Raw genomic sequence first — 13,020 nt, 5'->3', positions numbered from 1 at the left:
CAAGTATACTGTTGATTCCACATAACCTTTATTTGGCTGGATTGTCTTCATTCCATGACTATATAGACATAACAAAGATCAATAAGGTATGCAGAATGGGGTTGACTCTCTGGAAGGACATGGTGCAATCTGAAGCCCATAGCTGGAGAACAATAAGGACTAGAAACTAAATTGATTAATACTGGATCACATTTTTATCCAATGATTAAGACTACTAGGTAGAACTGGTGTAACATGGTTTTCTTTTTGGAAAATAATACCTTAATCGTAATGTTGTTCCACTTGGTATTTAGTAAAAATGCAATTCACCGAGAACATACATGGGGTGTAGAAAGAGACCTAACCTCTGTAGCTTAGTGGTTTGACACTTCTGATGCCCATTTTGGGAGCGGTTTGAAATTAGAATGTAGAGTCAGGACAACATTAGTTCAGTTAATGTACTGTTTGCCCTTGATCCTTCTCCACAACCTGCCAGTAATGATAGGCCTTTGACAAGTGTAACTGCCTTATGCCCATTTTATTTACAGTTTTCAGAACTAATGAATAATAAGAAAAGTGTCCACTAGGACCTGATTGTTTACCTCTCTAATAGCAATTTACAGATGGTGCATGCTGTGGCTGTTACAAACCATGTCCTGTAATAGCATTTGATGTAAGTAGCTGCTCACCATTCTGTATTGTGGTTGGAGCTGGAGAAATAGAAAATTGGTCATTTCCCGGCAGATAGCAGTAAGTTTCAATTCAGTCAGAATGCTGTATGTACTGTGATAGGTTTATAATTATTACCCAAAGATTGATGGTTTCTTGGTGAGTGTAAATTTGTGCAGCAGTAATCCATTAAGAAATCAATAATCATTCCATTCTGATGTGTAGTTCCTATTCACTGTTATAAATGTGTACCCAGAGCTGAAACCAATGCCTTTTTTAAAAAAATTGTAGTTGACACTATTGGAAATGAAGGGATTTATAACATTTTTTTTCTTCAATCAGATCCTTTTTTTTTCTTTGCCTGTATTATCTTGCCCCATTTGCGCACCTACTAAAAGACTGCATATTTTTTTTAACATTTAAAAAAGTGTATTTAGACCTCTTTTAATGTTTTTGTCTCCCTTTCTCCATCTTTTAATTAGTTGTTTAATGGCAAAATGCTTACAAGTTTAAAGTATCTCGGTCTTTTTTCCTGTAATATGGAGGTGATTCTTTACTAAATCAGCTTGATCAGGAGAGTAGTAGATTCTTCCTTTTAAAAATAAAATCTTAACTTTAAGGCTGTAATCTCATAAAAACAAATCTATCATTTATTTATTTGTGGTACCTACTGAGCACTGTGCTGGATGTCATTGGGGGAAGCAAAGATTATGTCATCATGGATCCTGCTCTCAGATGAGCTTATATTTTAGAGAAAGAAAAGTCAGAAATCAGCACAAATAACATAAGGATGTGAAGAAAGAAGAAACGTGGTGTGGGAAATGTCGGCTCTGAAACCATCCATTACGTAAGTTCCGAACTGGGACTTGGGTGTTACGGCATGATAGCGCTGGGGATGGGGGTGTGGGCAGTGAGCTCCATCCCACAGGGGATGTGGCCAGTGTTACAAAACTCTGCCATGGTTTGGGGCTGAAGAGTAGTCTAAGTGAAGATTAGAAATAAAATGGTGTAGGAACAGAGCATAAAGTTAAAACAGTGTAGAAAGATAGAAGATGAGAAGTAGAAGCACCACTGCCCAGATAATCCCAGTCCTCAATTTCTCCTGTTACCAATTTCTTTTCTTTCTTTCTTTTTTTTAATCCTCACCCAAGGATATTGTTTTTTCCATTTATCTTCAGATACAGTGTGAGGAAGGGAGTGGGGGGAGAGAGAGAGAGAAAGAAACATTGGTGTGAGAGAGACACATCAAATGGTTGCCTCCCGCATGACCCTCACCAGGGCTGGGGACCAAACTGCAACTGAGGTACATGCCTTTGACCTGAATCAAACCAGCAACTCTTTGGTCTTGGTCGACCGGCTGACACTCTTAACCGCTGAGCCATACTGGCCAGGACATGTTACCCATTTCTTAATTATCCTTCTATACTTAGTCAGCATGTACTTGGGCTAGTTCAGCTAGTATGCAGACTAACAAATTTATATACATATTTTTTTCTTTGGATACAAATAGGGTTACATTGTGCATACTGACTTAGGGCTTGATTTTCCAATTGGGATTTCTTTTTTTATATCAACACTTTTAATTCCATTACATATTGAGGATATACCATGATTTACTTAGCTAGTCCTTCACTGAGAAGCATTTAGTGTCTAGGTTTTTGCTATTACATGAACAATTTTAGCGTGAATGTCTTTGTCAATTCACCTTAGCATATATCCTTAGGATAGCTTGGCTACAGATTTACTATGTCAAGAAATCTGCAGTGACCAATCTGTGGTGGATAAAGTATGATCATATTGCCTTTTGAAAAGCTTACTGATTTCCACTATACCTTTGACAACACTGAACTTTATCAATTTTTGTTAATCTGAGAGGGGAAAATAGTATCGAGGAATATTTGACATTTCTCAATTATGGTTCCTTAAACATTATTTCATGTTTTTTGGCAGAAGTGTCTGTGTTTAATTTCTGCCCCTGAAGAATGTTTCTTCTTCATCATTCAGGAAAAATTAAAATTAAAAACTCTACCAAGAACTAGGAAAAGGAAGAAAAAGTTTTATTTGGGGTCTGTCCATTGAGGAAAATTAAACAGGAGACTACTGATTCTTTGATGTTAAGTAAAAACTTCCAAATGTTAAATATGCTACAGCAGAAGATGTATCTGCTTTTATTTTCTGGTTCATTTTGATAAATCCTGTAACAAACCCTTCCAAGGTATTTAGCATAGCATTTCAATAAAGTTCAAAGGGTAATGAAATCTTAATTGTTATATTATGAAATTTGGCTACTTATGTAACAGCAGTTCTTTTAAGGAGAAAAGACTGTATTTAAAGAGTAGAAGTAGCAAGCAAAGAATGAGGAAAGAAAAATAAGAAAGAAAAATAAGTAATTAAGTAATTTCTTTAATTACTTAAAGAAATTATTTGATTGATTACATTTAAGTGCTTGGTGAGGTATAAGGGGAAACGTTATATAAGGCGTAGGGGGATAAGGAGCTGCCTGGGTCAGACCCAATGTCCCTTTCTTTCCTATTTCAAGATTGGTAGATTGATAAGCCTGTCAATTGATAAGCAAGTTGAATTGCCTGGAAACTCCCAGGCTCAGCCTTCTCCTGAGAGGCCTGATATCTAGCACTGTGTCTGTTTGTTTTCTTGTATACTTTTTCAGGGAAGTACTAGGTTCGGACTTGCCCTGTGTTTTACTTACATTGGAAACTGAAATAGGCTTGAGAGCAGAGAAGGTTCTTTGCATGACAGATGTGTTTTTCATGAGAAATTGTGCATCTGAATATGTTCTGTAGTTTCTGAACCCCCCATCTGTCCCAAGAACTAGATTGCTGGGGCCTATTAGAGAATAGGCTTAAGGTCACCAAGAACTTGTTCTTTGACTCAAAGAGAATTCCGAGGTAGAACGAAATTGTATCTTTTTCCCTTTCTCACTTCTCTAAAATATTGGTGTGATGATGTGGCTAATTCTTCCTTTGCTTTATTCTATAAAACACTTAAAAATATCAAGCTTCCAAGTTTTCTTCTGGGGCTGTGTGTGTGTGTGTGTGTGTGTGTGTGTGTACTCATGTCATTCTTCTCACCACTGATGAATCAAAACACTGACTTGGAAGTGACCCCAGAGGTCATTTAGAACAACTTCCTAAACAAAGCTAGCATATCCTTGGCAGCATGCATGCCAGGTGGTCTCGGGGATTTTGCTTGACCCCTTCAGTGCGGAGGAAGGAAGTCCACTGGTGCATTGTTGATCGGCTCTAATTCTTAGAAGGTTCTTCTTTATATTGAGCCCTCATCTGCCTCTCTGGAATGTTACTGTTTTACTAAGACACAAACTAAATATCTAAGGGGAGTTTTAGATGCTTTGTTCTATATTTGTGCTTGTGGATTAGGATTTCATGTAGGTTTTTAAAGTTCTGTGTTGGCTCTTGTCTTTAAAAGACTATCATAATTTCTTTTCCTGAATAATGCTGCAGATGTTATGCTGAACATATGTATATGTAAATATTTTTACATCTTTACCCATACAGAACAAGTAAACCATTTAAGTATGGTTAAATAACAAAAACAAAACATAACAAAAACTGACTTTATTTTCAGTAATTTACATTTTATCAGTGTTACTTTTAGTTATTTTATTCTCAAATAACTTTGTCTTTTATTTAACAGTTTAGATTAAATCATAGTTAAAATACTGATTTCCCTGGAAACTATGCGTGTTTTGAGGACAGAAATCCATTGATTAGTTTTCTAATTCAGAATCTGGCCAGGTAGCTCAGTTAACTAGAACATCATTCCAATATATCAAGGTTTTGGGTTCAGTTCCCAGTCTGGGCACATACAAGAATCAACCAATGAATGCATAAATAGTGGAACAACAACTCGATGTTCCCCCCACCCTCTCTCTCAAATCAATCAATAAAATGTTTTTAATCGTTTCTATTCCCAACGCACTGTAAAATTTTGGCTTTGTGCTTTGATGCTTTGAGACAAAAGTAAGATTTAAAAGTGAAGAGGAATATAGAGAGGTATTGAAAACATACATGAAAGAAATGGAATCATGTTCCAGGGAGTCATTTAGTCCAGGATGTGGAAAGTTACCAACATTTTTCAGCTGAAATTTTGTATGAAAAATTCCTAGGTGAAAAAGATAACATAGAGTCCCTTGACAAGGGCTCTAGGCACCCACATGTGTTCCCCTGAGAATATTTGAATTGGCTTATGACTTTGTAGGTCTTTCTTGCCTGAGTGGCAGTTTAACTGTGCCTTTATTGGATTTACTGTTGTAATTGGATATGAAATTGTGCTGGGAAGCATATATTTCAATATGTGCACCTAAGCAAATCTAAATCATCATGATGGTGACTCACATTGAACAGGGAAATTAGCTGGCTTTGTCTGTGTGTGAACATTTGCGGAGGAGCTGACACTCGCGAGCTGCAGAGAGTGCTGTGCTCCGGATCACCTGTGGCAGGGTGGGAGCTGCTCTTGATTTCGCCAGGCTAGGTTTTATCAGACCTGTCTTTGCTTTATGTTGGAGAATTATCTAATTAGGGGATTCACTGGCTATTCAATGATTGGATACATGTGTAGGAAATGTGTTAGCCCCTTCATTTATGTCACTGAAGATTTGATAAGGGTGCTTCAGCAAGTTCACATAGTACCATCATTGCCAGGGACATTACACAGTTCTCAGCAAAGAATAATCTTTGCAACCAAATTATTTCAAAAACAGTTACTTCAAAGAGCCACAGGGTTCTTTGTTTTCCAAACTTGCTTGATCATAAGAATCATTCTGGGATGCTTGTAAAAATGGAGTCCCACGCCTCACCCAAGGTGTACAGAGTCAAATCTTCAAGGAAGGAACCTGTGATTTTGATGATCGGGCAGGTTTAGGAAACACTGAAAGAACAGGCATATCTCATTTTATTGGGCTTCGCTTTAGTGCACTTCACAGATGTGGCGCTTTTTACAAATTGAAGGAAGGCACTCCACCAGCAAAAAGATTATGACTGTTGTTATGATATTCTCTTTTTGTGGTCTGGAACTGAACCTGCACATCTCCAATGCACACCTGTGGTATATGTGCAGGGACTTGGAAAGGACTGCATTGGGGTAGGGTGGTGAATGGTTCCAGGAGCTAAGGAATTACACTTGTACCATCAGACGGTAACACGCCCCTTTCTTTTCTGTGCTGGTGTAAGCATTTGATCGAACTGTGTCTTGAGGGTTTGCAGGGGATGGAGGGAAGGTGGAGATTGCTCTTTTCAAGCACAAAAAACACACAACACCCAAAAAACAAATATGTAAATATATATTACATTTTTTATTGCAGTAGGTAAAAGGTCTTTACTCTTTTTCTCTCTTATTACTCTTTTTCTACTCACATTTGGTCATTTTCCTTTTTCTTGGCCTTCCAGGTTATTTTGTTTGGGATGTTTTGTAAAACCATGTGCATCCTTTTCACACTGCATTTTATGAAACTGAATATTTTCTCTCTCCATGTCTCTCTCAGTCATGTTCCTTCAGCCTGTTTACAAAAAATAGACGCACGTTCCTGTTTCAGCCAGGGAGCTGGTGCATCTGTTGACACTTCAGAAATATCAGTTTAGATTTCAACAGTTGATTAGTGCTCAGTCCTAACCAAACTGAGAAGGAACTCTTAAGAATGGTGACATTATTCGACTTAGCTGTCTGTACAGAAGTGTAATAATGATCAGATTTAAGCAATGCTATGGTTATAAGAACTATTGCTATTGTTTTGTTTTTCTTGATTGTACCTCAAAGAAGCTATCAAATCACATAGTGACCAGTCTGCCAAGAGCAGTTATTCCAAGAGTAATCACAAAAATTTCATTAGGTTCCTTTCACTTACAGCACCCTGAATGACAGAAAGAATATTGGTAGAATTCCAGGACTATCCTATATGATCTACTAAACAGTTTTACAGGGACTCCAACTTCCACATTGAATTACTACCGAATGTAAGAAATATAGCTAATGGTGTCAGCATGGCACCCAGGTACTGATCTGCCTGTAAGATAGGAAGCCATATCCCCATGAGCTTGAGCCAAAAGGGAAGAGGAGATGCACGTTTTCAATGTACTTGTGCAAACACTTACGTGGTTGACCTTATGTTTCTCCAATTGTCTGTGGAAATAGACTAGAAATAGGATCAGAGAACACAATAGGATCAATAGATATAATAGAATAGGTAGAAATAGAATCAGAAAGCATAAAATTGATATATAGAGTAGACCCTATAGGATGATTATCTAACAGTTAATGAGGGATTATTGAATACTTTATGAAAAATATTGTATATAGGATAGAGAAGAATGTACTCTTCCTTTTCGAGAATGAAATTTAGCATAGAGGGGTCAACTAAATTAAAAATAAAATACCAGTTGGATACATTAGATGTAAGTTGGGTACATTCAGGCAAACATAACAGAGTTTTCCAGTTATATCCATATGATTAAGGCAGAGGGTACACTGGTTTCTTAGGAAGCATTGGAGGTCATTTACTTTTTATTTATATTCATAGAATTAATCATTGTTTTCTGTGTCTTGTCACTTATTTCTATAATTTCGTCAGTCCCCTTCCTGAAAACCTTCATGAATCCCCTTACCTATGGGGAGCTACAGAGTTATGTTACCTATAAAGAACTAGCAAGCTCTTTAGAATTTTATGCTACACCCTTTATTAAACAACAATCTATCAGTTTATTTTCATCTGAAATTCCCTTTCACATATATGGTGTTTCAGCCACAACACTTGCCATGTCCTGAACACATGTTCTTTGATGTTGCTTTCTCTTTGCATAACCCTTTTCATTGAACTTCTGTCTCTTGTTCTCAGCGAGGCAAGCTCCCAATCCATCTTAAAGACCAGATGTTACTGCTTCTTCAGAACTTTAGTTACTCCCCTGTCTCCTAGTAGCACTGATTATGTACATATTTTCTATTATTATTTACTGTAGTCTATCCTTATTGTCTTATGTGCCTCCCATATTAGACTTTAAGATCCTCCAGGGCAGAGACTGTATCTTGTTCACCTCTATACCTATAATCTGACTGTACCTGCCACAGAGTAGGTACACCCCTCCCCAGTGTTTTATGATCATATGAGTAAGGGTGAGTCAATGGCCTTGGATGAAGTGGATGGGAGAGGAGGGCTGCCTTTGAAGAAAGAGAGGCGGAGATGTCTCCGTTAGCTGTGGTAGGGCAACGAGGACAGAGATCAAGCAGTAAAGGCCAAATCTGACCTGATGTCACCTGCCCTAATGTGAACAGGATGCAGTAGAGATCCACTTAGGATGGCACCCTCTGAATCCAGATCTGTAGAGCGAGCCATGCACCCAGCACTCAAGCCCGTTCAGGTCTTGCTTCATGGTTATTCTTGTAATTTGGAGCCAGCCAAGATGGAATGTCTGTAGCTGGGCCTCACAGTAGGCTAGACTATTAATAAGCACAATTCCTATGGACTTCCTTATATGTGTCATCTGTAACAGAATAATAACAGTGGTACACCCTTTCTTCTTTGTCCTTCTCATATTTCTCCTCTCCCACACTTTCATCAGTCCTGTTTGTGCTGGCTCATGGTTTTCATCTCTAATGAAACTTCCTCTGGCTAAACCTAGGGAAATTTGTTTCAGCTCAGTCATTTGCCCTTTGTCAAGTTGACCTATTTCATTAGAAAAAAAAAAGAGGTTGTGGTGGGAAGAGTACTTAGAACCCAGGAAGGGGCATGGCGCCAGCGCCCCTGCAAAGGTTATGCAGATAAGGCTAGCTTTAGTGGAGTAAGTGAATTGTCTCTGGGCCCCTTCTGCTATTCTTTCTTCTTTCTTCACACTCTTTAGAAACCCACTTCCCTTGTGGTACTTTCTTGCTACTTCACTGTCCCACTCAGTCCTGGCTTCCTTTCAGGGTTGCGTGATTCTGACATGTGTCTCCACAATCCCTCTTTATCCAATCAACACCTGTCTAAAGCACTAGGAACTTTTGCCTTCCGTTCTGTCATAGAACAATTCAAGTAAACTCATTTAAAGCTGACATTTTTAAAGAGTGACATAGTTAAATGGATTGCTGTTGTCTTATAGTAGCATATATGTTTTAGTAGAGGTTTTTCTAGAAATAGAAAAGTCTCAAGTCACAGTAATACATTTCTAATAATGGGAATTTCATGCATCAGATCACACTGGAGGGTATGGAGGAGAAGTTGGGACTGTGAATATTATTCATTTGCTTTCTACTAAGTTAATGACATTAAGTAACTTCTCTTAGCCCACTGGTGGTACCAGACCTGAGTCGAGACTTTTTATTTATGAGTACAGAATATCAGCACTAACTTTGTGGTGAGAAAAGTGTTAGTGAATGTTAGGATGGAAGTGACTTGGCCATTCTTTTACCCATGCCAAATAATTTTATTTTGAGGGGAGAGGGTGGTGAGAAAGCCTCAGGCAGCACCTGTAACCCATACAAAGCTTGAGCTAATAATAAGATTTGAAACTACCTTTTTCATTTTGTTGGAGTTTGTATTGTTTACTTTTGTTTTAATATGAGGAACTTCTGGTTATAGTTTTATAAATAAAGAACACATTTCCCAATGTTTTTGAATACTGTCTAAATACACACTTGATAACCTCTGCTCGGAGACCTCCTCCCAGACTTTGTGGGTCAGCAGTGTCCAGGCATGCGTAGTGTGGGAAAGGTGTGCTCATTTCATAACTTCCACTCTGGTGGAAACTCTACCATGGAAAGACATGCACCTGTTTTGGTGAAGCCCCTATAAAACCCCAGCTTCTAAATATCTATAAAGAATAAAATGTTACAGCTGTAAAAATATATATTTTTAAAATATACCAAGCCTTTCTGTTTTGCTATTCAGTGCATTTGTCCTGGGAAGGAGGGAAAACCTGATCAGCTGGAAGACACAGAGCAAGAACTATTTATAATATAACAGGGATTGCCTTTAAGTTCATTTATTAACCTCTTTTCTTTTTTATTAAGACTATATTTTTGTTCTGTATCCTGATTATGATGGTGGTTACATGAATCTATACGTGTTGTAGAACTGGATACTAAAGGGGTGGAAAGGCTCATTTTTTTTGTATGATAATATTAAAAATAAAATGAGGCAATAAAGGAATGCACTTTTTATTTAAAACCATGGTAAAATGGTGGTTAAATTTTCCAAATAACCAATGAAAAGGCTCAGTTAATATAACATTTATCTGATGGATAGTATTAATAGTATTATGCACACTAAGCTTTTATGAGGAAATACATTTTAAATCACAAATCAGAAGTTGGGGAACACATTTTTCCCTGTAGAGCTGGACATGGGAACAGAGCTTTGGCAGTTAGAGTTCTGGGGGTCGTCGTGATCTGTGAAGTTACAGTGACTGTGCTTCCTGAGATAAGGGCTTGAATTGAAAATCGGAAGAGGATGGACTGAGAGTAGTTGTTAAGAGACCCCGGCCTCAGCAGATCAGGGGTCCTGACTATTGGGCAGTCAGCAGTTCCTTGATGTGCTTAGCATTTTACACACAGTAGATGCTCAGTAACTAGTGCCTGGAAGCTGGGGGCCAGGATCTGCCTAGGTTCAAATCCTGGCTCCACTAGTCAGCTGTGTGACCTTGGATAAGTTACTTAAACTCTCTGTGCTTCATCTCCCTCTGCCTAAAGATTGGGAAGGACACTTCTCTCATAAGGCTGTTGGGAGGATTAGGTGAGACGAAGCATGGCACTGTTAGCAGAGTTTGGGCACCCAGTAAGTGATCTTGTAAAAATATGAAATGCTTTTATCAAAGAACTGCGGGGTGAGTGGCAGAGGCTCCTGCTTCTTTCTGAGGTAGGGAGACTGTTAAATACGACGGCTCGTATGCACATTGGTTCCTTTTTTTTGGAGTCAGGAGATTTTATGGAATTACTATATTTTTTTCATAGTAGAGCACAGAAAACTCTGATGTCTAAACTTTTACTATTTCTTTTCTTTCCTATATACCTTTATTTCTGGGCTTTTTTTATAACAAATTTTACCTTAAATGCCATTGCGTAAAAATTAATTGGGTATCCCAGTTATTTGAAGGATTTATAATACAAGTTAATTTTCCTGGATTGTGATTATTGGATGCAAAAATGATAATTTAATAAACAATATTTAAATTACATCTCTTTAGCCCTGGCCGGTTTGGCTCAGCGGTTGGAGCGTCGGCCTGCGGTACAGAGAGACCTGGGTTCAGTTCCCGCTAAGGGCACGTACCTCGGTTGCAGTTTGTCCCCGGCCCTGGTTGGTCGTGAGGGTGGCAGCCACTCGATGTGTCCCTTCACGTCGATGTTTCTCTCTCTCTCTCTTCCTCTCTCTCCCTCCCACTCTATCAGAACAAAAAATGGAAAAATGTCCTCGGGTGAGGATTTAAAAAAAAAAAAAAAAGTAAATTACATCTCTTTATTGTAAATGTTTTTAATAGAATGAATGCAGGTTAATTAAGCAGAAAGAGAAAATATGCATAAGTTAAAAAAGAAGGAGAAGTGCTCACAATATCACAATCAGAGCCAATTGCTATGTAAAATATAACAGCAGAAATTCTTACATAGCATTTACTATGTATCAGGTATAGTTTTAGTACTTTGCATATAATCTAAGAGTTCTACCCTGCTTCTGTGTACCTGCTCTGCAAAGTAAGAAAGCTCTGATGTCACACAGCTGTTTTTTCTGTCATACACCCAAACTGTGTCATTCTGAGCTATTTCTGTTCTAAGATGTTTTGAAGTAAAATGAGATCTAAGTATGTTAATGCTGGGTAAATGATCAGATTTTCTTGGTTTATTGACAGTTGGCCTGTAGTGTAGAAATTATCTTTTAGTTTTGATGGGGAAAACTTGGTCTAATGCCAATTATGACTATTTCCTCTTAGTAAATAGGACATATTTGTTGAGATCCACATGGTTTGAGTCATGCAGTGCCTTCACCTATCCCTTTAATTTATTTTTAAGGCAGGAGATGAGAGTGATGGATTGGTTTCAGGGTGTGAACACAGTCTCTGATTGTAATTTGGGAGATATGTGGATCTGAAGTTGATGGGCAGGCTGCCTGGTTAGCCAGGTGAGCTTCCATTATCTCAAGAACCTGTACCGATTAGTCTGCTATCATACTGAGAGACCTCACTATGAACACAGACATTTTCCCAGGGTGACAGAGAAATAAAAGGCAGTGTTCCATCTGAGGTTTAATTCTTCCATTGTTTCAAGCCTATAGAATTTTATTTAATAGGGTAGCATGTTTATTTAGGGGGGGACTAGAAGTCTTATTTCCCTCTCCTGTCACTATATTCCTTCCTCCTAACTCAAACGAGGGCCAGTTCATATCTAAGTCATAAAAATGTGTAATTTTATTTTTCTAGGCTCTTCTCTTGCAAAAAGTAAAAGTTCAGTACATTTATTGAATAGTGAGTGAATAAAATTAGATTAGGACCTATATAACAACATGAAATATGATTTATCATAATGCATGTGATTGTATATATTTATTATACAGCTTTTTCACAGTTCCTGAGCACAGCGTTATCTAATTTAGCTGTGAAAATGCCTTCTTAGAGTATGATTGAAACTGCTCTTTTACAGTTTTTAAGAATTAATATGCTTTTGCTTTAATTCTAGAAAACGTTCCTTGAATAGGTTTCTGTTTTTGTTTCTTAAGAAGCTTATGCTTTGATCAAAATCTTTACATTAGATGCCTTGGGGGATTGGATCTTCACACTTTCGGGGGACTTTATGAGGAATTTCTTACCTAGGTTTCACATACTCTTTTATATACTTTTATGTTATGACTGCATTCAGTTTGTACAGTGATGTCAAGTAATCTGATCATTAATAATTACATTTCTCAATTCCACCCAACAGTGAATCAGTGGGTAAACATGAAAGTAAAAAAAAAAAAAAGAAAGAAAGAAACCCCTAAACCTAGTCTTTCTCTTTTAATATTTTACTTGATCAAAATACTCTTTCAGATTTTTCTGTAACAATTATATTAGAATCTATCCAAGTAAAACTATCAGAGTACTTATCAGAGTAAAAAAAAAAAAAAAACCTTTGTTCCTACAACACACACACACGTTTTAATTTTAGAAGAAGATCAGATTTTAGATTTCTCTGAAGAAACTAAAGATGCTGTATTTTTTTTTTTTTTTTCAAGAAACTTATTGTCATCATTAGCAAATACGAGCACTGAAAATATGTGAAAAAATTTCAGTCAGCTCTTACTTGAACCTAAACTTGGGAGTTGGTTATGGATGTTGAAGGAACTCAGGGAGTCATTTAAGGGCAGAGAACAAGGCTGCATTAAGCAGGACCGATTGCTATAGG

General features: G+C 37.6%; 1 protein-coding gene across 19 annotated transcripts in view; it reads left to right on the top strand.

Annotated features, from left to right (window-relative positions):
* Nucleotides 1–13,020, top strand: part of IKZF2 (IKAROS family zinc finger 2) — a 149,138-nt gene that overhangs the window by 23,961 nt on the left and 112,157 nt on the right. The window contains exon 1 of one of the 19 annotated variants that reach the window (XM_036254331.1): nucleotides 1,233–1,495. The exons of the other annotated variants lie outside the window; for them this stretch is intronic. The gene's annotated coding sequence lies outside the window, so the exon portion shown is untranslated. Of the gene's footprint in view, nucleotides 1–1,232; nucleotides 1,496–13,020 lie in introns of those variants that run through there. 19 annotated transcript variants of the gene reach the window in all.

Source organism: Molossus molossus, unplaced genomic scaffold, assembly GCF_014108415.1.
Source record: "Molossus molossus isolate mMolMol1 unplaced genomic scaffold, mMolMol1.p scaffold_m16_p_11, whole genome shotgun sequence".
Classification (NCBI taxonomy): Eukaryota; Metazoa; Chordata; class Mammalia; order Chiroptera; family Molossidae; genus Molossus; species Molossus molossus.
Note: the sequence above shows the minus strand (reverse complement) of the source record. Positions and strands in the feature narration are given on the sequence as shown.